This window comes from Bos indicus x Bos taurus, chromosome 1 (assembly GCF_003369695.1).
Source record: "Bos indicus x Bos taurus breed Angus x Brahman F1 hybrid chromosome 1, Bos_hybrid_MaternalHap_v2.0, whole genome shotgun sequence".
In the NCBI taxonomy this organism is placed as follows: Eukaryota; Metazoa; Chordata; class Mammalia; order Artiodactyla; family Bovidae; genus Bos; species Bos indicus x Bos taurus.
Window position 1 is genome coordinate 93,936,922 of NC_040076.1, and position 23,928 is coordinate 93,960,849.

The 23,928-nt window shown below is 38.7% G+C and overlaps 1 protein-coding gene across 1 annotated transcript in view; it reads left to right on the forward strand.

The window, feature by feature from the left end:
* SPATA16 (spermatogenesis associated 16) overlaps window positions 1-23,928 on the forward strand; it is a 254,091-nt gene that overhangs the window by 126,884 nt on the left and 103,279 nt on the right.

Here is a 23,928-nt window from a genome sequence, read left to right on the forward strand (position 1 = left end):
GCCCCCAATCCCTCTCAGCATCAGAGTCTTTTCCAATGAGTCAACTCTTTGCGTGAGGTGGCCAAAGTACTGGAGTTTCAGCTTTAGCATTATTCCTTCCAAAGAAATCCCAGGGCTGATCTCCCTAGTCTTTCCCATTCTTTTGTTTTCCTCTACTTCTTTGCACTGATCACTGAGGAAGGCTTTCTTATCTCTCCTTGCTATTCTTTGGAACTCTGCTTTCAGATGGGAATATCTTTCGTTTTCTCCTTTGCTTTTCACTTATCTTCTTTTCACAGCTATCTGTAAGGCCTCCCCAGACAGCCTTTGTGCTTTTTTGCATTTCTTTTCCATGGGAATGGTCTTGATCCCTGTCTCCTGTACAATGTCACGAACCTCATTCCATAGTTCATCGGGCACTCTATCTATCAGATCTAGTCCCTTAAGTCTATTTCTCACTTCCACTGTATAATCATAAGGGATTTGATTTAGGTCATACCTGAATGGTCTAGTGGTTTTCCCTACTTTCTTCAATTTAAGTCTGAATTTGGCAATAGGAGTTCATGATCTGAGCCACAGTCAGATCCCAGTCTTGTTTTTGCTGACTGTATAGAGCTTCTCCATCTTTGGCTGCAAAGAATATAATCAATCTGATTTCGGTGTTGACCATATGGTGATGTCCATGTGTAGAGTCTTCTCTTGTGTTGTTGGAAGAGGGTGTTTGGTATGACCAGTGCATTCTCTTGGTAAAACTCTATTAGCCTTTGCCCTGCTTCATTCCGTATTCCAAGGCCAAATTTGCCTGTTGCTCCAGGTGTTTCTTGACTTCCTACTTTTGCATTCCAGTCCCGTATAATGAAAAGGACATCTTTTTTGGGTGTTAGTTCTAAAAGGTCTTGTAGGTCTTCATAGAACTGTTCAACTTCAGCTTCTTCAGTGTTACTGGTTGGGGCATAGGCTTGGATCACTGTGATATTGAATGGCTTCCCTTGGAAATGAACAGAGATCATTCTGTTGTTTTTGAGATTACATCCAAGTACTGCATTTCAGACTCTTCTGTTGACCATAATAGCTACTCCATTTCTTCTGAGGGATTCCTGCCCACAGTAGAATATATAATGGTCATCTGAGTTAAATTCACCCATTTCAGTCCATTTTAGTTCGCTGATTCCTAGAATGTTGACGTTCACTCTTGCCATCTCCTGTTTGACCACTTCCAATTTGCCTTGATTCATGGACCTGACATTCCAGGTTCCTATGCAGTATTGCTCTTTACTCATTGGACCTTGCTTCTATCACCAGTCACATCCACAACTGGGTATTCTTTTTGCTTTGGCTCCATCCCTTCATTCTTTCTGGAGTTATTTCTCCAACGATATCCAGTAGCATATTGGGCACCTACTGACCTGGGGAGTTCCTCTTTCAGTGTCCTATCATTTTGCCTTTTCATACTGTTCATGGGGTTCTCAAGGCAAGAAATCTGAAGTGGTTTGCCATTCCGTTCTCTGGTGGACCACATTCTGTCACACCTCTCCACCATGACCACCCTTCTTGGGTGGCCCCACGGGCATGGCTTCGTTTCATTGAGTTAGACAAGGCTGTGGTCCATTTGATCAGATTGACTAGTTTTCTGTGATTATGGTTTCAGTGTGTCTGCCCTCTGATGCCCTCTCACTACACCTACCATCTTACTTGGGTTTCTCTTATCTTGAACGTGGGGTATCTCTTCACAGCTGCTCCAGCAAAGCTCAGTCACTGCTCCTTACCTTGGACAAGGGGTATCTCCTCATGGCCGCCCCTCCTGACCTTGAACATGCAAATTAAATCCAAAATAAGCAGAAGAAAAGGCATAATAAAAAATAGTCAAAATCAGTGAAATTAAAAACAGATAATCATTAGAAAAAAACAGCAAACACAAAAACTGGTTCATTGAAAGGATTAATAAAATCAACAAGCCACTAACTAGACTAAGGAAACTAGGACACTACATACACATCAGAAATGAAAGGGGGAGCATCACTGCAGATTCCATAGACATTAAAGGACTATTATGAACAACTCTGTATCCACAAATATGAGTATTAAATGGAGAAATTCCTTTAAATATACCATTTGCCAAAATCCATAAAGAAGAGGTAGATGATCTAAAATGGACTCTAGGTATAGTCAATATCAAAGAAACTAAACCAATATTTGATAACCTTCCAGAACAAAACCAACCAGGCCCAGGTAGCAGGTTCCCTGGTGGATTCTGCCCAACACTTATGGAAAGATTTATACCAATTCTCAACAGTCTCTTCCAGAAAGTATGACCAGGAAAAATACTTTTAAACTCATCTTATGAAGGAGGAATTACCCTAATTTCAAACTAAAACAAAGACATTACCCAAAAAAAGCTCAAAACAACAAAAACTATAGACTAATCTCTCTCATGAACAAAGACGCAAAATCCTCAACAAAATATTAGGAAATTTAATCTAGCAATGTATTAAGAGACTACCATGATCAAATGGGATTTATTCTAAGTATGCAATGATTGCTCTGTATTTGAAAATCAATTAATGTAACCCATCATATCAGCAGGCTAAAAAAATAAAATTACATGATCAATAGATACACAAAAAATCATGTGACAAAATCCAACCTCCACTCATGATAAAAAACTTTTTGTTTTTCTCAGAACATTAGGAATAAAAAGGAACTTCCTCACCTTGATAAATAATACTTATAATAAAAACCTACAGGAAACATATTTAATGAGAAACCTGAAGCTTTCCCACTAAGATCAGGTTTAAGATAAGGATGTCCCCTTTCACAACTCCTTTTCAACATTAAAATGGAAGTCTAGCTAAGGCAATAAGAAAACAAACCAAAAAAAAAAAACACATGCAGTTTGGGAAGGAACAAACAAATTTGTCTTTTTCTCAGATAACATGATCACCTGGGTAAAAAAAATCTGAAAGAACTGACAAAATCACCTACAAGTAATAAGTAGTTATAGCAAGATTTTCAGATACAAGTTAAATATACAAAAGTCAATTACTTTCTACATACCAGCAATAAATAACTGGAATTTGAATTTTAAAACACATTACCATGTACATTAGCATCGAAAGAAATGAAATATTTGAGTTTATACTCAACAAAATATGTTATACTAACATATTGTTATATACTAACATTTTGTTATACTAACAAAATATGTATGAGTCCTATATGAGGAAAACTATTAAACTTAGATGAAATATACCAAAGAACTAAATAAATGGAGAGACAGTCTATATTCATGGATAGAGAGACACAGTATTTTCAAGATGTCAATTCTTTCCTCCTTGATTTACAGGTTCATTCCCAGTCAAAATCCCAGCAAATTATTTTAGCGATATCAACAATCTAATCCTAGGGTTTATATAGAGAGACAAAAGATCCTGAATATTCAACTCAGTCTTAAAAGAGAAGAGCAAAGCTGGAGGACTAACACTATCCAACTTCAAGATTTACTATAAAGCCATAGTACTCAAGACAGTGTGGTATTAGGGTAAAAAAGAGACAAATAGATAAATGTAACAGAACAGAGAACCCAGAATAGACCCACATAAAAGTAGTCAACTAATCTCTGACAAAGTAGCTAATCAACAGGATAGAGCAAAGAGAGTCTTTACTATAAATGGTGTTGAAACAACTGGACACACACACACACACACACACACAAATATAGACACAGACCTTACACCATACACAAAAAAGTAAACTCAGAATGGATAATAGACCTTGGTGTAAAACACAAAACTATAAAATTCCTATAAGATAACAAACAATGTTGCCACAATGGTAGATTAATGTCACTAACTATTTGTCAAAACCCATAAAATATACTTGGATAGTAAGGAGATCAAACCAGTCAGTCCTAAAGGAAATCAATCCTGAATGCTGAAGTTGAAGCTGCAAAACTTTGGCCACCTGATGCAAAGAGATGACTCATTGGAAAAGACCCTGATGCTGGGAAAGACTGATGGTAGGAGAAGGGGTGACAGAGGATGATATGTTTGTACGGCATCACGAACTCAATGGAGACAAGTTTGAGTAAATTCTGGAGATAGTGAAAAACAGGGAAGCCTAGTGTGCTGCAGTCCGTGGAGTCACAAAGAGTTGGACATGACTTAGTGACTGAAAAACAATAAGATATACAACACCATGAGTGGACTCTAATATAAACTATGGACTTTGAATGATAATAACATGCCCTTGTAGTTCACATGTGGATCATGTGGTGTTGTGATGTTGATGGTGGGGTAAAGTATGAGTTTGTAGGGAAAGGGACTATATGGGTTATCTCTATACTTCTCAGTTTTGCTGTGACCCTAAAGCTGATTTTATAAAATAAAGTTTATTAATTAAAAGAAAAAATTTTAATTTACATAACTTTTTAAAAGATCCTCTAATGAATATAACGTTAGTAGGCAAACTTTTGAGAAGAAATATGATATTGGCATAGACTTAAAATATCTCCCCCCAATATCTCTCAATTGAAAAGGAAAACCTAGTAACTTTCTGGTGAAGAAAAACAGCAAATTCTACCTTAATCAAATTATCAAGATTAGTATCATCAGTAATAAAACATCAACATTGTACCCCCTGATTGGATGAAATGAGAAAGACAACACATTACTTCTATAGTATATTTGCTTAAATGCTTATAATTTCACTCTGATCTTGAGGAAACATCAAACAAACTCAATTTGGGACACATTCTATATAATACCCAGTCATTCCTCATTAAAAGTGTCAAGGCCATGAAAGAAAAGGCAAGAGAGAAAATATCAAAGGAAGCACAACTAAATGTGTTGTGGGATCCTTGACTGAATCCTGGAGCAGAAAAAGAGCATGAAGGGGAAAAAAAAAAAAAAAAACTGGTGAAAGTTGGAAAAGTCTAGAGTTCAGTTGGGCTTTCCTGGTGGTTCAGATGGTAAAGACTCTACCTGAAATGCAGGAGACCTGGGTTCAACCCCTGGGTCAGGAAGATCCACTGGTGAAGGGAATGGTAATCCATTCCAGTATTCTTGCCTGGAGAATTCCATGGACAGAGCAGCCTGGCAGGCTACAGACCATGGGGTTGCAGAGTCAGACACGACTGAGCAACTAACTACATAGTTCAGTTAACAGCAATGTGCCAATATTAATTCCCTGGTTTTATTCCTTGTATTACCATTATGTAAGTTGTTAAAAGTAGAGGAAGCTAAGGGAAATTGGTTGGAAGGATATATGTTAACTCTCTGTTCTATTTTTGCAATCTTTCTGTAAATTTTAAATTCTTTCAAAAAAAAAAAATTAAACACCTGTTTGTTATTGTTTGTTTTCAGTTTCTCTTGTTTAAGAGCATCAGCTGTTCTGGGTAGGGTTTCTCTGATCATCTCATCCACCATATTCCCAAATTTGAAAGCCAAGACTTAACATTTTAAAGACATATTTATCATCTTTCTCTCCCAAGCCTATTTTGGGATATCCTTTGCCTGCTATAATTTAAGAACACGTTCTTTTTCTACATTTTATATCTCCTACAGAATCCATCTTAATTTTAGCTTCTGAAGCTTATTATGCTATTCTTTTATACTTTATTCACCTGAACCACAGAATCAGGTGCTAACTTCATTAGACTTGGGGTTAGACAATCAGGACCAGCAATTCAGTTTGATTACTTAAACCTGTGTTGGCCTTAGCACGACCCTTAGCCCCTATGAATGAAGATAATAATAATGCTAGTACCTGGACTTATATCTAAAATTATGAGAACCAGCTTTCTCTTTTCCCCTGGATTCCCTGACATCATTTTCTCTGCATTTTTTCCCACTTCTCTAATTTTTCCCTTCCAACCCCTTATTCCTCAGCCTACTACTTAAAAATCAGTCTTTTCAAAGGTTTCATTCCCCTTTACTCTTTTTTAAAAATGTGCATTTTCTTTTCCTTGGACATTAACTCCCATTCTGGGCTTCAACGAATCAATTTACTAATGACTCCAAAATTCATACCTACTTTCTTAGATCTTGCTCCCAGCCTTCACATTTATATATTCAAGCACCTTCTGGTGATCCCCATTTGGCTGTATCATAAGTGTTTCAATCAAAACATGTTCTAAATTGAACTTTTTATTGCTCTCAGAAATTTAACTCTCCAGTATCTTTATTGTTGAACATAAGGGACTGCTTAATTAAAGAGTGAAAATACCCATAGAATACAATGCAACTATTTTAATTAATGAACAGATAAATATTTACTAATGTGGAAGATACTGTCACCATATTGTTCATTTTTAAAAGCAAGCTAAAAAACAATATGTGTAATATGCTTTATTTACAGAACAAATTTGAACACATCTCTCTCCAGACTAATTACTTTAAATGACACTCTATAATCCACAAAATAAATCCTGACAAAAAATTAAAAGGTCTCGTAATGAAGGCCCTATTTCTCTCTCTAGATTCCTCTACGTGCGCGCGCGCGCACGCACACACGCACACACGCACACACACACACACACACACACACACACACTTACTTTTCATTACTGAAATATGACCCAAGAACACTATGCTATTTCATTCATATGCATATTTGTATACTCCATCTCAGAATGGTTTTTCTCTCTGGTAACCTCTGAAGCCTTCATTGGGTCCAACTCCCTGGGAAGGTTTCTTTGATACCATTTTCTCCAAATAGGATTAATTATTTTTCTGTACTATTTTTGTGCCTTGTCTTTATAGCTACTAGTGCATCAGTTCAGTTCAGTCACTCAGTTGTGTCTAACTCTTTGTGACCCCATGGACTGCAGCACGCCAGGCTTCCCTGTCCATCACCAACTTCTGAAGCTTACTCAAACTCACGTCCATCGAGTCAGTGATGCCATCCAGCCATCTCATCCTCTGTCATCCCTTTCTTCTCTCACCTTCAATCTTTCCCAGCATCAGGGTCTTTTCCAATGAGTCAGTTCTTCACATCAGGTGGCCAAAATATTGGAGCTTCAGCTTTAGCATCAGTCCTTCCAATGAATATTCAGGACTGATTTCCTTTAGGATTGACTGGTTGGATTTCCTTGCAGTCCAAGGGATCTCAAGAGTCTTCTCCAACACTACAGTTCAAAAGCATCAGTTATTTGGCACAAGCTTTCTTTATACTCCTTCTCTCACATCTGTACATGACTACTAGAAAAACCATAGCTTTGACTAGATGGACCTTTGTTGGCAAAGTAATGTCTCTGCTTTTTAACATTCTGTCTAGGTTGGTCATAGCTTTTCTTCCAAGGAGCAACCGTCTTTTAATTTCATGGCTGCAGTCACGATCTGCAGTAATTTTGGAGCCCGAGAAAATAAAGTCTATCAGTGTTTCCATTGTTTCCCCATCTATTTGTCATGAAGTGATGGGACCCGATGCCATGATCACAGTTTTCTGAATGTTGAGCTTTAAGCCAACATTTTCACTCTCCTCTTTCACTTTCATCAAGAAGCTCTTTAGTTCTTCACTTTCTGCCATAAGGGTGGTGTCATCTGCATATCTGAGGTTAATGATATTTCTCCTGGCAATCTTAATTCCAGTTTGTACTTCATCCAGACCAGCATTTCACATGATGTACCCTACATATAAGTTAAATAAGCAGAGTGACAATACACAGCCTTGACATACTCCTTTCCCAATTTGGAACCAATCTGTTGTTCCATGTCCAGTTCTAACTGTTGCTTCCTGACCTGCATATAGGTTTCTCAAGAGGCAGATCAGGTGGTCTGGTATTCCCATCTCTTTAAGAATTTTCCACAGTTTGTTGTAATCCACACAATCAAAGGCTTTGCATAGTCAATGAAGCAGAAGTAGATGTTTTTCTGGAATTCTCTTGCTTTTCTTATGATCCAATGGATATTGACAATTTGATCTCTGGTTCCTCTGCCTTTTCTAAATCCAGCTAGAACATCTGGAAGTTCACATTTCATGTACTGTTGAAGCCTGGCTTGGTTTTGAGGATTTTGAACATTACTTTGTTAGCATGTGAGATGTGTGCAATTGTGTGGTAGTTTGAACATTCTTGGCATTGCCTTTCTTTGGGACTGGAATGAAAACAGGCCTTTTCCAGTCCTGTGGCCACTGTTGAGTTTTCCAAATTTGCTGGCATATTGAGTGAAGCAATTTCATAACATCATCTTTTAGGATTTGAAATAGCTCAACTGGAATTCCATCACCTCCACCAGCTTTATTCATAGTGATGCTTCCTAAGGCCACTTAACTTCTCATTCAAGGATGTCTGGCTCTAGGTGAGTGATCATACCATCATGATTATCTGGGTCGTGAAGCTCTTTTTTGTACAGTTCTTCTGTGTATTCTTGCCACCTCTTCTTAATATCTTCTGCTTCTGTTAGGTCCATTCCATTTCTGTCCTTTTGTGCCCATCTTTGCATGAAATGTTCCCTTGGTATCTTTAATTTTCTTGAAGAGATCTCTAGTCTTTCCCATTCTATTGTTTTCCTCTATTTCTTTGCACTGATCACTGAGGGAGGCTTTCTTATCCCTCCTTGCTATTCTTTGGAACTCTGCATTCAAATGGATATATCTTTCCTTTTCTCCTTTGCCTTTCACTTCTCTTCTTTTCTCGGTCATTTGTAAGGCCTCCTCAGACAACCATTTTGCCTTTTTGCATTCTTTTTCCTGCAGATGATCTTGATCACTGCCTCCTGTGCAATGTCAGGAACCTCTGTCCATAGTTCTCAGGCACTCTCTCAGATCTAATCCCTTGAATCTATTTGTCACTAATGCATAGTCTTTGTCATAACTATTTCCGTAAATGTCAGTTCATCTTAAATGATCATGGGCTTCTTGAAGATGGAGAACTGACCAGTTCACCTTTTGCACCTTCTTTACCCATCCTCATGACTCATCACATTAGTCGCAATGTAAATACTTGGGAAACTGAAATTAGAATGCACGTGAAAGTACATAGCAAATCACAAATAGAATGCTCTGAAATTAAAACATGGTATTACTGCTAAATTCATACTGTAACAGCTGACATTTTAATCAGATTACAAAGAACAAATTCTTCCAAAGAGGGTTTCTTACTTAGATCAGCAAAATTTAGGTGTCCGCACCTTGAACCTAATAGTAAAGTATGTAAGATCCCCTTAGACCAGATGTCTATATATAAAAATACAGAATAATAGAGAGGCACCATCTTCCAAAACTTTATAAAATGCAACGAAATAATTTACTGGGAAATATTTGACCCAGACTCTCTAATGAAAACTTTATGGTTTTTACTCTACCCTCTTACATTTCTTGAGTTTCCCCAAGCCTTATCAACCTTTGAACACAAATCAAATCATAACAATAGTAGCAACTCAGTATACTGGCTTATATACCCACCTGCCTAAGACTTTCTCTCTCCCACAACTTACTTGGGATTCTTGTGAACTGACTCACATGCACTCCAGAAAAAGGATACAATGGAAGAATGATATGAAGAGGTGAGTTTTTAAAGTCATTATCTAAGACCAAAAAAAAGAAAAAAGAGGCAAAGTCAAATATCCTTAAAAGCCTATGTGTATCACCCATTATTAGAGAAATGCAAATCAAAACTACAATGAGATATCACCTCATACCAGACAGAATGTCTATAATCAAAAATCCACAAACAACAAGTGCTGGAGAGGGTGTGGAGAAAAGGGAATCCTTCTGCCTTGCTGGTAGGAATGAAAACTGATACAGTCACTATGGAAGACAGTATAGAGATTGCTTAAAATACTAGGAATAAAACCACCATACAACCCAGCAATTTCACTTCTAGGCATATACCCTGAAGAAACTGAAACTTTAAAAGCCACATTTACCTCAGTGTTCACTGCAGCACTATTTACAATAGCTAAGACACAGAAGCAACCTAGATTATTGACAGATGAATGGATAAAGAAGCTGTGGTACATATATACCATGGAATACTACTCAGCCATAAAAAGGAATGCATTTGAGTCAGTTCTAATGAGGTGGATGAACCTAGAGCCTATTATATTGAGTGAAGTAAGTCAGAAAGAGAAAAACAAATATTGTATATTAACACATATATATGAAATCTAGAAGGATGGTACTGATGACCCTCTTCACAGAGCAGTAGTGGAGATACAGACATAGAGAAGAGACAAATGAACAAGGGTGGGGGAGAAGAAGGAGAGGGTGAGATGAATAGAGAGAGTAAAATGGAAGCATATACACTAACATATGTGAATAGATAGCCAATGGGAATTTGCTGTATGACTCAGGGAACTCAAACTGGGGCTCTGTAATAACCTAGAGGGGTGGCAATGGGCAAGATGTGGGAGGGAGATTCAAGAGGGAGGGGACATATGTATACCTATGGTTAATTTATGTTGATGTATGACAGAAATCAAATCATTATTGTAAAGCAATCATAAATTTAAAATAAATATTTTTTTAAAGTCTATGTGTATTGTCCACTATCATCGTGGTTTTGCATATATAACATATATACAAATATGCTCAAAAAAATGTAATGTTTATTATAATGTTCAGTATATAATCCCAAAGAGATAATATATTCAGAAATCATCTCTCAAGGATATCTCTGCTTGGAATACTTCAACAAATTAATGAAGATTGTATTTTTTGGCCCTTCTTGTTCATCCTCATCATTCCATCATCTTCCATAGATGACTTTATGAGTCCATCTTACTCTTCCTTAGCTTTTATCTAAATTTTTCCTGTAAGGCCTGGAGTATAGCCCAGTTGCCTGGCAGATGTTTGATTTCTTTGCCATTGATCAAGGAAACCCTTAAATCTTTCTCACATTTCTAAAATAGGTTTCAAACTTTCAATGATTTGAAAGTGTGCTGATTTGACAGACTCCTTTCACTGCCTGTAGGCTTAAGCTTATTAAGTAAAATGGCAAGCTCACACTGGGCACTATTTAAATCTCCATCTTCTGTTTTATCTTTTGATCAATATTTTGAAATCCAACTAGGTTAAATGCATGCATAATGTGACCTTGCTATTACTTGCTTTCATATCAGTCTTGAGTCTCTGGACTCCTCAACAAGGAACTGGGAACAAGTTCCAACCCCAGGAGTTAAAGGAACTCTCTCTGCTGGCATAATGTGAATACCTCTTTAGTCAGTTCAGTCACTGTTGTGTCCAATTCTTATGACTACTGGAAAACCATAGCTTTGACTAGATGGATCTTTGTTGGCAAAGTAATGTCTCTGCTTTTTACTATGCTGTCTAGGTTGGTCATAGCTTTTCTTCCAAGGAGCAAGCATCTTTTAATATCATGGCTGAAGACACCATCTGCAGTGATTTTGGAGCCCAAGAAAATAAAGTCTGTCACTGTTGCCATTGTTTCCCCATCTATTTCCCATGAAGTGCTGGGACCGGATGCTATGATCTTAGTTTTTTGAATGTTGAGTTTTAAGCCAGCTTTTTCACTCTCCTCTTCCACTTTTATCAAGAGGCTCTTTAGTTCTTCGCTTTCTGCCATAAGGGTGGTGTCATCTGTATATCTGAGGTTATTGATATTTCTCCCAGCAATCTTGATTCCAGCTTGTGCTTCAGTGCTTCATCCAGCCTGGCATTTCACATATAGGTATAAGAATACTTCCTTAGGGATCCCAAAACACTCTTTTCCTAGGTTTGTTGTGTTCTAATTGTAATTGCTCACAAGAGTATTTTTGAGTCATGGATCTCTTTAACAGTTGATTTCTGTGAAAGATTTTGCTTTCCTTAAATAAATTCTGCAAAGTCCTGACCATGACTAGATCCCTGCCTCTCCTGCACAAATGACTGCACTGTCTCTTCAGGGATGCAAGCCCAAACGCTTTGATGAGTAGAGTCCTTTCTTGAAATAGGAAGAGCTGAAATGGAACCCATTTGTACAGGGCCTTAAGACTTCCTACATCTCACTTTTGATCATCCCCAGGGGCTTCCTTTCCTTTACCATGCAAAGTGTGGTTTAGCAGGTGGCGCTACTGGTAAAGAACCCACCTGCCAATGCAGGAGATGTAAGAGACACCAGTTTGGTCCCTCAGTCTGGAAGGTCTCCTGGTTGAGGGCATGGCAACCCACTCTAGTATTCTTGCCTAGAAAATCCAGTGGACAGAGGAGCCTGGCAGGCTACAGTTCATGGGGTCTCAAAGAGTTGGGCACGACTGAAGTGACATGGCACATGTGTAGTAGCAGCTCAGAAGTTCATTAACAGGCTTACTAGTTATTCTCTTCTACCCAGAACCAAGTAGATTATATGAGTGCAATACAGAGCAGGGTTTCTGCTTCAATCACTATGAATATTAGAAACTATGGTTCTTGTAGAACCACCAGAGCCCTCTCTCCTCCCTGCCAACCTAGACACTGCCTAGAGCACACCTTCGTTCAAGGCATACATTTATCCTCTTTAGTTTTTCATGAAATTTAGAATTTTAAGATGTTTTGCTGCATTCTGTTCTTCTGTGAACTGGTATGATTTGTTTCTCCATGCCTATGAAACTGTTTCTTTCCTTAAAAACAACTTACATGAAAATATACTTACCAGCTTTTATTGCTTTCTGAAATTATTTATTTATATTTTAATTTATAAATATATTACTGTTACTTATTGCCCATGGGCACATTTGCAAAACTAAAAACATAACTTAAAAAATAAGATAAATATCATGCAACATGTGGTTTAGAATAAAAAAGAGAGCATTGTCTCTGCCTCTGTTAAACCCCTGTCATGCAAACATCCAAAAAGAACAAATGGATAGTATACTATGCCTCCAAAGAAATGTCAGTGTTTCCTCAAATCAATACCATGAACCAGTTCAAGGGTGCAGAACTTCTCCTACAAGTGTCAGGGTGATTACTTTGAAAACTCAACATTCACAGTGCTAGAACCTAGACTAAAAATAAATAAATAAATAAAGTCTTCCATCCGCCGTGTGCTTGCTGCTACCTGGGGAGCTGGCCAAGCACGCCATGTCCGAGGGCACTAAGGCTGTCACCAAGTATACCAGCTCCATGTAAATATAATATGCCTTGCCGCTGTTAACGGAGAAGGCAATGGCACCCCACTCCAGTACTTGTGCCTGGAAAATCCCATGGACGGAGGGCCCGGTGGGCTGTAGTCCATGGGGTCGCTAATAGTCGGACACGACTGAGCGACTTAACTAACTTTCCATGTATTCTACCCCGCAAAGCTTAATAATACAAATACTACTTGTAAATGACACGTACACCAGTACTCAATAAAGAAACAGTTGTTTGCTTTCAACATGCATATCATTTTAATTCCCAACTCTTTTGCTTTCCTTGTATTATTCGCCATTCCTGGAATCTCTCTCTCTTTTTCCTTCATCCTTGCCTGTGTTTTCTATCTAAGGAAAGATTGATAGAAATTTTACTTTATGTTACTGTAGATGTTTGTGTGTGTTGGATAATTTGCAAAGTAGTGAAAAATACACCTCAATGTTTATTTGTCAGCCTTTCTGATTCCACTGTACAAATTAAAAGCTATGAAATGAGCATTTGGAAAGCATAATTTTGCATAAGTCAAAGTCTCTATGGATTATATCTCCTAATAAATTCTATAAAGAAGTCATACAGAAAGTTATCTGAAGATAAATACATATAGCTCTAAGCAAATATACATCTAATAGGAAAAAATGCATGTACATGCATTTTTCCATAGAATCCTAAGTTAAGGGAAAAGTTAAAATTTAGTAAGAATCTATTGCAGGCTACTATGTAATCAGCTATACCCGAAAGAAAGAATAGAACAAGTTGAAAATGAGATTCTTTTCCTTGAAGGGCTTACAATTCTGCTAGGGATAAGGTAAACAATTCTCTCTGCTGCTGCTGCTGCTGCTAAGTCGCTTCAGTCGTGTCCGACTCTGTGCGACCCCATGGACGGCAGCCCACCAGGCTCCCCTATCCCTGGGACTCTCCAGGCAAGAACACTGGAGTGGGTTGCCATTTCCTTCTCCTCTCTACAGAGTATTAAACAGGTATATTTAACCATGGAGAGTGGCATGCAGTAATGCATTCATGCTCTAAAACATTTCACTTGAGAGAATGGGAGACCTTATCATTTATCCTCTAAATTATGAAAATTTTAATAGTTAAAGGGGCCCTATTAATTACCGTAGAACAACAGGCATAGACTAGGACTGTCTTAGAAAAATCTAGGTGTACAGTCACCCTAAGCATGGAGTCAAGAATGTGGGCATCACAGGGCTGACCACTGTTGAGGTTTCCTCTTGAGCAAGCATATTGCTTCCAAGATGTTTATTCATCAAGGCAGCCTAAAGTGTAGAGGAGGATGAAGGACAAGAGACCTAGAAGGGGTGGAGACCACTTTGTTTTCCTTCTCTATTCTCTTCCTTCTATTATTTCTCTTTTGAATAGCCTAGTTGTTATGTATCTGTGGTTGCTAGTCATACATGTTTTGGCCAGGATTTTTCAAACTTTTCCAGCTACCCAGACATAAACTCTGTGATCAGCATCTTCATGTATACTTCCTGCCTCATGCCACCCATCACCGACCACAGTGCCTTTCACAGATCAAGCTCTCAATAGCTTTTGTTTGAATGAATGAGTGGACAAATGAGGCAATAGCTAGGCCTACAGACAGGAGAACAGAGCTTACAGATAACAACTATTTCTATCCTCCTCTACCTGCAGAGGAACATCCAAAGGAGCAAGCAAATATCCTAGTATATGTGCCATTGTTGGCTTCCCCAACGCACATTTTGTTTTGAAGGAATAGATCTCGAACTATTTAATATAATTCAGTGGAAAATTTGGTTTCACATGTAGAATCCCATTTGTACTTCACAGCATGTCTGTGCCTCCCTTCATTTAACAAAATCATTAGCAAATATTCATTGATCACGTACTATGTGCCAGTCGCTGTTTTAGATGCTTAGAGATACAGCAAAGAGCAAGCTTTCAGAAGTCTCTGTCCTTGTGGATATCTCAGTCCATTCATCTAATAATCACATAGCAAGTCTTTGGTGAATTCATAATGATGAATGAGATGTGATCTCTGCCCTCCACAAAATTGTACTGTACCAGACATACCTTTGAAGAATGCCAATAGCTAGTTCACAAGAGAGAGTTAAAGAGCTCTAAGAGAAGCAAAGTCTAATGACAGGCTGGAAGACAAGAATATTTGAATGCAATAAGGGTTAAAGCAGGCTTCAAGAGGAGAGTGGCATTCTCACTTTAAGCTCACATAACTATACTACCTATATTAGTTATAAGGTTCTCTAAGTTTTTCAAGTACAGGAAAAAACTTTAATAATAATAGAAAATTAATACACTTTTGAAGCAGTCTCAATAAGCCTGTGTGGGTATAAGCTCTTCAGTGAAGAAAGCAATGGCTATTTTATTTTCCTAAATACCAGTGTTAGTGCCTGGGCAGAATAATAATCTGCAAATTGAGTGCATATCAGGCACTGCTTGATGTGCGTCACATGTAATAAATTATGTAATCCTCCTGACAATCTTGTGAGGTTGGCAACTATTAATATATGCATGGTAACATGAGGAAACTGAGGCACAAAGAGGCTAAGTCACCTTGTTCAAAGTCATACAGAGAACAGATGGCAGAGTTGAGATTCAAGCAAAGGCAGTCTAGCTCCTTTATCTTTGTTCTCAATCCCTGTACTGTATTGCCTCTCTTAACCTAATGAAAATAATTTCTTCAAAGTTATTAATGAATGATAATGCCTTCATCTTCAGAAAAGACACAAATGTACAATACCATTTAAAACTGCAACCTAGAGAAGTTACTAATATGTCATTTTGGGTCCTTTAAGTCATTGAGGGAAACATTTTAGGGGTAGATTTTTTCATGCCTCATAAATTATCTGTTTATCGCTAGATGTACTGTTGCCTTGAAAAAATTATGTGTTTAAATGAAGAAAGGTACTGAGAAAGGCAGAAACTGAATGCTATAGTACAGACCTGAGGCCAGGGGAAAGTGGGTTTTCACTATCAGGGAGCGGGGTTGGTGACCAAAATACCCACAGCATATAGTGAAAAGAAAGAAGAGAGAGGCATGGACTATTTAAAGGGGTCTAGAAAAGTGCAGAAAGCATATCTGAACACATCATAATTTTGCTTAATATCTACCCTGAATACATATCATGCATGAAAATCATCAAATGCTTATATGTTACTTGTACAGCCTTCTGCTATCCTTGGAAGAGTGCATCAGTCTTCCACTAGTGAGCTGTTAACACTTGAAGAACAGATTCTTTACTGTATCTTGGTGAGATTAGCACAAATAAGTTTTGTTGTTGATAGTGGTGTTTTATTTAGTTCTTCTACTCAGATTAAATGGAGAATGCTACACATAAAATTGTTTTAAAGATCTGTTCTCCTTGGGTCAAAAGTGTCCCGCGTAACACTTTTGACTATATTAACATAAAGATGTTACGCAGGTATAAGCTATTTCTCTCCCAGCTCTACATTCGACTCATTCTCACTTTTCACACCAATCCTGGCCTGTCAGTACAGGAAACAAGCTTGCCTGAGTTGGGATCATTCGATTCAACTTGCAACCTTCACCATCACCACGCTCACCTTCTGGTTGACAACACTAATATAAATAACAATGGTATCACCTTAAAGTGTGTAGGTTTCATTTCATAGATTTCAAATAATTTTACATATATTATTCCTTTTACAAATACACATGCCCTTCCAGAATATAGGTATTATTAAAATCTTCATTCTGGAAATGGACCATAGAATTTTAAGAAGACTTGGTTTGAGTGATTTGCCCGAGGTCAAGCATGTTCTACAACAGTAAGAGGCACGAGCCTGTGGCCTGGTCCAGCCTTCACACAGGACCACACAAACAACATTTCCCCTATCCTTTTCTCTCTCACTATAGGTGCTTAGGTTATTACACCCCAGGGGTCCTTTTCCAAGACATACAATACTCTTCCAGCAATGAGCAGTTTTCTTTTGGCTCATATTTTCTTTTTCATTTTTGAGCCAAAAAATTATCCTGCTCAATACCAGTAAGAAAAAAAAATGTTCTTGATAATGTAGTCTCAACTGTGAAATGTTAAGTAAAAGACAACCTAAAAGAATTGAAAGCCTTTTCCATCAACCTTAAAAGTGCCTCTGATTCTTCACAAGCATCTCTGAGCAGTTCCCAGCCCCTCTCCCTTTTGTGGGAAGTGAATGAGGGTGTCTGGGTTGTCAAAGTAACTGGCAAGCACTACTGCATGTAGAATGGGGTTCCCAGAGCTGCTGAACTAGCAATGCACACGACAGTCCCAGACAACGTGAGACGCAACTGCCAAAAACTGACAGGAGTAACCACTGTTGAGAACCACTGAATGCGGGACCTGCTTCTACTCAGTTAAACATTCAGGAGTATTAATTATCTTTATTCTCTTAGTTGGTTTCATTTTATTAGTAAAATATTACAAAACTGTAGAAATGCCTATTATTTCAGTAAACTGTAGTTTAGATGGCAATCTGTAAGCTACCTTCAAAACCTCACCACATTCATGTATACAATGGAATACTACTCAGCCATAAAAAGGAATGAAGTTGGATCATTTGTAGAGATGGATGGACCTAGAGGCTGTCATGCAGAGTCAAGTAAGTCAGAAAGAGAAAACAATTACGGCATATTAACACATATATGTAGAATCTAGAAAAATGGTATGGATGAGCCTATTTGCAGGTTAGGAGTAGAGATATAGGTGTAGAGAATGGGCATGTGGACATGGGGTGGGAGGGGGAGGGATTAATTGGGAGATTGGGATCTACATATATACACTCTATGTATAAAATGGCTAGCTAGTGCGAACTTGTGATATTGCAGGAAGCCCGGTGTAGTGCTCACACCAGAGGGGTGAGATGGAGGCTGAGTGAGAGGGAGGTCCAAGAGGGAAGGGATACATGTATATGTATAGCTGATTCACTTCACTTAGAGCAAAAACTGATACATCATAAAGCCACTATGGCCCAATTTTTAAAAATTTAAAAAAAAAATTTTTCACCAGAGTGTGTGTATGTTTTGGTCCTATTGGAAAATTGATTCCAAGCTCCAAAGAACCAGCTTACCATATTGGAGCTTGCCTATGTCAGCAAATCACTCTTTATCTTACTCTCCCGCTCTTGCCCTGTAGGTACCAGGCACTTGAGAAATGTGTAGCTGAGTTTGTGACGTGTGGTTCAGTGACACAGTACAATAAATATGAAGATGGTTTATCAGGCTGTATAATCTCTGTATATCTGGGATTTCTTTTTTCCTACCCAAAGAGAGATTAAGAGATAGCATGGCAAGCTGTAAGACTTTCCCCTGACTCTTAAAGAGTTTTACCAGACAGTTCTGGCTACTTTTGCTGTAAGCTGTTCTGCTGCGAATGAATTTATTTTCTCCTCTGTATCCTCTTCTTTCCAACTGCTTTACATTTTATATTAGCTCTAGAAACTGCTGGCGTGAACTATTGAAAGCAAAATTAGACTCAGAATTGTCTGTTTTTGTACAGCCAGACTCTCCTGTAGATATTTTGTCCCTTTTCAGAAAGACCTAAGATGACATTCTTTGGGTTTTTTTTTTCCCGTAATCTTTCCACAAGAAGCTGGATAAAACTTTATGATCCTGTTCTAGATTAGAGAAAAAGATGTTCTGGATTTTTACACATACAGAAAGGAGAGGGTGCCCTCTGCTGGTGAATGTTCCAAGGACAGGGACTCAGTTCTTGGTCATGGGAGAGCAGTGGGTGGGGAGCAGACCAGATCACAGGCAGGAGCATACCCAGAGGAATACGTCAAAAGGAAATCTTCAACAATAAGTACCAACTAAGCACGCTTCTCGGGTTTATCAGGCTCTATAAACACTCTTCAGATAGTCAGGGCAGTAAATTATTTAATTTGATGCTGCTCTGTGACATATGCAGAGTACATCATGAGAAATGCTGGGCTGGAGGAAGCACAAGCTGGAATCAAGATTGAGGGGAGAAATATCAATAACCTCAGATATGCAGATGACACCACCCTTATGGAAGAAAGTGAAGAAGAACTAAAGAGCCTCTTGAGGAAAGTGAGAGAGGAGACTGAAAAAGTTGGCTTAAAGCTTAACATTCAGAAAACTAAGATCATGGCATCTGGTCCCATCACTTCATGGCAAATAGATGGGGAAACCATGGAAACAGTGGCTGACTTTATTTTTCTGGGCTCCAAAATCACTACAGATGGTGATTGCAGCCATGAAATTAAAAGATGCTTGCTCCTTGGAAGGAAAGTTATGACCAACCTAGACAGCATATTAAAAAGCAGAGATATTACTTTGCCAACAAAGGTCCGTCTAGTCAAGGCTATGGTTTTTCCAGTGGTCATGTATGGATGTGAGAGTTGGACTATAAAGAAAGCTGAGCGCCGAAGAATTGATGCTTTTGAACTGTGGTGTTGGAGAAGACTCTGAGAGTCCCTTCGACTGCAAGGAGATCCAACCAGTCCATGCTAAAGGAGACCAGTCCTGGGTATTCATTGGAAGGACTGATGTTGAAGCTGAAACTCCAGTACTTTGGCCACCTGATGTGGAGAGCTGACTCATTTGAAAAGACCCTGATGCTGGGAAAGATTGAGGGCAGGAGGAGAAGGGGATGACAGAGGATGAGATGGTTGGATGGCATCACCGACACAATGGACATGGGTTTGGGTGGACTCTGGGAGATGGTGATGGACAGGGAGGCTTGGCGTGCTGCGGTTCATGGGGTCACAAAGAGTCAGACATGACTGAGCGACTGGACTGAACTGAACTGTGACACTAGTCAGTCTCTACTCTAGAGGTATACTGCTGCTGCTGCTGCTGCTGCTGCTGCTGCTGCTACATCACTTCAGTCGTGTCCGACTCTGTGCGACCCTGTTGGTTTCAGGCTAAACCTGTTACAGTATTATTATTTATGATTTCCTTGAGACTCAGATATTAGTTCATTCATCTAGAAAAGGAAAACATTCACTTTTAGGTTTTTCTTTTCTCAGAAGAATAGTAGGAAACATCTTAATAACAGGAAACATCTCCTCACAAGAGTAGAAGGTAATGTTTTTAAACATCCCTAGTGTCTGATGCTGGGTCACCCCAGGACCTGGAATATGACCATATTTAAAGATTCAAACGCTTTCATATATGCCTTTGTCTTTTGATTTTGTCCTTAGGAATGGTGCCAAAGTCTAATTTTGTGTTAGACTATAGTCACTGCCTAGTTTAAGCTCATCCATTATCTCTCAGGAGAATTCCAACAATGACCTCCCACTTGCAAGCTTCCCACCTTCAAATGCATCCTCTAAAGAGCTGCCAAAGGCAGCTTCCCTGGTGGTCCAGTGGTTAAGACTCCACATTTCCACTTCAGGGGCACAGGTTTTGTTCGATCCCTGGTTGGGGAACTAAGATCCCACGTGCCTCACAGTGTGGTCCAAAAAATTTTTCTTTTTAATTTTAAAAACAGTTGCCAAGGTTCTCTCTGTAAACCACAGAACGTCCCATGCCATTTAGTACCTTAAAACCTGTAGGATAAAACTCAAGCTCCTTCATGCCTTCTCCCTGCTTTCCTTACCTGCTCTAAACTTGGCAAGAAGGTCCTAATGGGGTTTCCCACTCTTCCTTCTACTTCCAAGCTCTGCATCTATGTTCCAACTGTACCCTCTGCCCTGAATGCCCTTCTCAGTCTTATTCTCGCTTTTCTTGACTAATACCTGCTCAACATTTTAGGTTGGACCAGGTTCTCATCTTCTGTAGGCCTCTTTCCCTGAGTACACCAACCATCTCAGCTGCATGTGCATATATCAACTATCCCACTTTACTTGTTGAGATAGAATTACCTTCATGCATGTTTGCCTCCCCACTAGACCTTGATGATAGGCATTAGCTTCTTCATCTCAGAATCTCCATTTTTGTGGAATGAATGAATTCACAAAGTATACACACTAGAGTATGATAAAAGCATGTGCTACAAATCCATATGGCTCTAACAGGACCTCGGTTCCACATAAACTCATATCTAACAAGCAAAGTAGAGGCACCCCTGTATGTCTGGAGGCTGTCACTGTTCCTGCTAAGCACAAGAGATCTTGACTGGGTAAGATCCCACATCCATATTTCCTGCCAATAATCCTTCAGTTGTTCCCTAACTTCTGCAGGAAAAAGTCCAAACTCATCTGCTTGGAATCCAAGAATACTATAATCTGTCCTCGACATAATTTTCTGGCCCTCTCTTCTTTTACACAAACCTTCTGCCTCTCCTTAGATTCTGCATCAATACTTTCCACCTTCAATGCCCTTGTATGTAATATAAGGGCCAAAGCGGGGAAAAAAGCTCCCTTTTCTTCATCACCACTTAAAAATAATGATAGCCATTCTTCAGGTCTTAGCACTGAATCACTCCATCACAGCCAAAAGTAATCATTTCCCCTTTTAAAATTCTATAGCACTTATGCTCTGCACTTCTTAGTTAACATTATGTACTTAACATTTGCATAGTTCTTTACAGCTATAAAACTGCCTCATATTTTGATTACTCTTTTCAAATATGGCTGTTATATCGATACTCAAATTGGCAGCTCACAGAGGTCAGCATCATGTCCTTATACTTTTGAATGTTGCCATGACTCTAAATCTTATTGTAATAAGCATTTACTGAATGTTGATAACCCTATTTGGGGGTTTCACATAGAAAAATTAATCATCAAAAATAAAAGCAAGCTTATATATATAATCTGAAATGAGTTTATTCATTTAGACCTCTTCAACTAGACATATATTTTTCTATAGGAGTAATAATACATTTCTTGAAATGGCCAGGAAAGGAAAAGTTGGCTGTGTCAGACTAACAAGCCAGAACCAAGGAGAAAGCATGTCTGCTGGAGAGACAAGCAGGACATAGGGACAGGGGAGGAGGACCAGACACCAATAGGTAATAGTAACTACCCTCACTGTTTCATCAACCACAGCAGTAGAGTCTTTAGAGAGTAGGCAACAGTTTGGTGAGAAATTAGCACCAAGGAATTCCAACAAAAGTTAATAAAGTCTTGTAAAAGGCACAAAAGAAAAGAATGGTTTTACATACTAATAAATAGTATTATTAATAAAGAGTACAGAACCACAGTGAAGAGGCCAAATTTTGATGTCAAATGCATTTTGTTTAATGCTGATCTTTTCACCACTTTTGGAAAACTAATATCCTCAATTTGAGGAACCTCGGTTTCCTCCTTTCATAGCTTGAATGTAAGAATTACATGAAATGGAAAAGTAATTACTGCATATTTTGCTGGCCAAAAAGTTCGATTGGGTTTTTTATGTTACGGAAAAACCCTAATGAAATTTTTTGCCAACCAGTACCTGGTAGGCATTCAAGAAATATCAGTTGCTGTTACAAATAACAGTACTATTATTGTTGTAGTGTGTGGTGGTTATCAATTGATAATCTAGAGACAGGCAATATTTAAAATTCCTGGCTAGCAGGCAGATAGTGAGCTTCAAGGAAAACTCTCATCCATTACTGGACAATCTTGCAAGAGCGAGTATGGCTAGAACTCCAGAATAACCACATCTGTAATCAAGTTAGGAACACATTGAACTAGGTTTGGTCTGCAAAAGGTAGAAGCTTAGTCTCAGGGACAACTTTCAGCTATTAGAATTAGGCAATTAGGCACAGTGGCAGGCTTGTTACAAAGATCCAAAGACTAAAATTAACTTATTCAGTGTCCATCAGCTACTGAAATGCATGAACCTGCAGCACTGCAGGGGCTGAGCCTCCGGATGAACTAGGGGAAGTGGAGTAGGAAAGGGGATGACCAAGGCAAAGTGCAAACAAAAGCAGACGTTAAGTTACTGAGCACCATATTCATTAGGTTTTCCAGAGAAACAGAACCAGTAGGAAATAAACATACATGGAACTGGCTTATGTGATTATGGGGGAAGCGAGGAGTCCTGTGATCTGTAGCTAGCAAGCTGAAGACTCGGGAGCCACCAGGGCTGCAGTTGCAGTCTGAGTTTAAAGACCTCAGAACCCAAAGAGCCAATGGTATAAGTTCCAACCCAAGTTTGAATCCAAAGGTAGGAGAAGACCTGTCTCAACTCAAAGACAATCAAAGTGAATTCTCCCTTACTCAACCTTTTTTTTCTACTCAGGTCTTCAACAGGTTGGATGAACCACACCTGCTTTGGAGAGGGCAATCTGCTTTACACAGTCTATGGATTTAATATTAATCTCATCCCAAAACACCCTTACAGACACACCTAGAAGAATATTTCATCAAATATCTGGGTACACCACAGCTCAGTCAAGTTGACACTTAAAATTATCCCCCACAAGCACCTACTACTTATCAGGTGTTGAAAGAGGCTCAAGAACAGTGCCTCCTGAGGCTTAGTCCAGAGCCATGTCCAGAGTCGATGGGGATGTTCTGTGCCATTCACTGTAGTAGCCACTAGCTATTTGTGGCTACTGAGCACTTAAAATGTACCTCGTGTACCTGAGAAACTAAAGTTTAAATTTTAATTTTAATTCATTTAAATATTAAATATAAATAGCTACATATGTCTAGTGGCTACCATATCAGATAATACAGGTCTAGGGAAAGAAGGTAATACACAAGTAAATCAACAAGTAAATCACACAATGTGAGACTTACACGGGAAAAGGATAAGATTCTGATTGAGGTAGGGCAGAACTTATTTAGTTAAAATGGTCAGAGTAGGCCTCACTGAAGAGGTTATCAATGTTTAAGCTAAAGCCCAAAGGCCTAAATCTTGACAAGGAGCAGCCAGATGAATAATTGAAGGAATAGATTCCAGGCAGGAGGAACCACATGCACAAATGCTCCAAGGTAGGAAACTTCCTATTTGCTTTGAGCAACTGAATAAGCCACACTTGATGGAAAAAGTGTTGAGGAGGAAAGAAA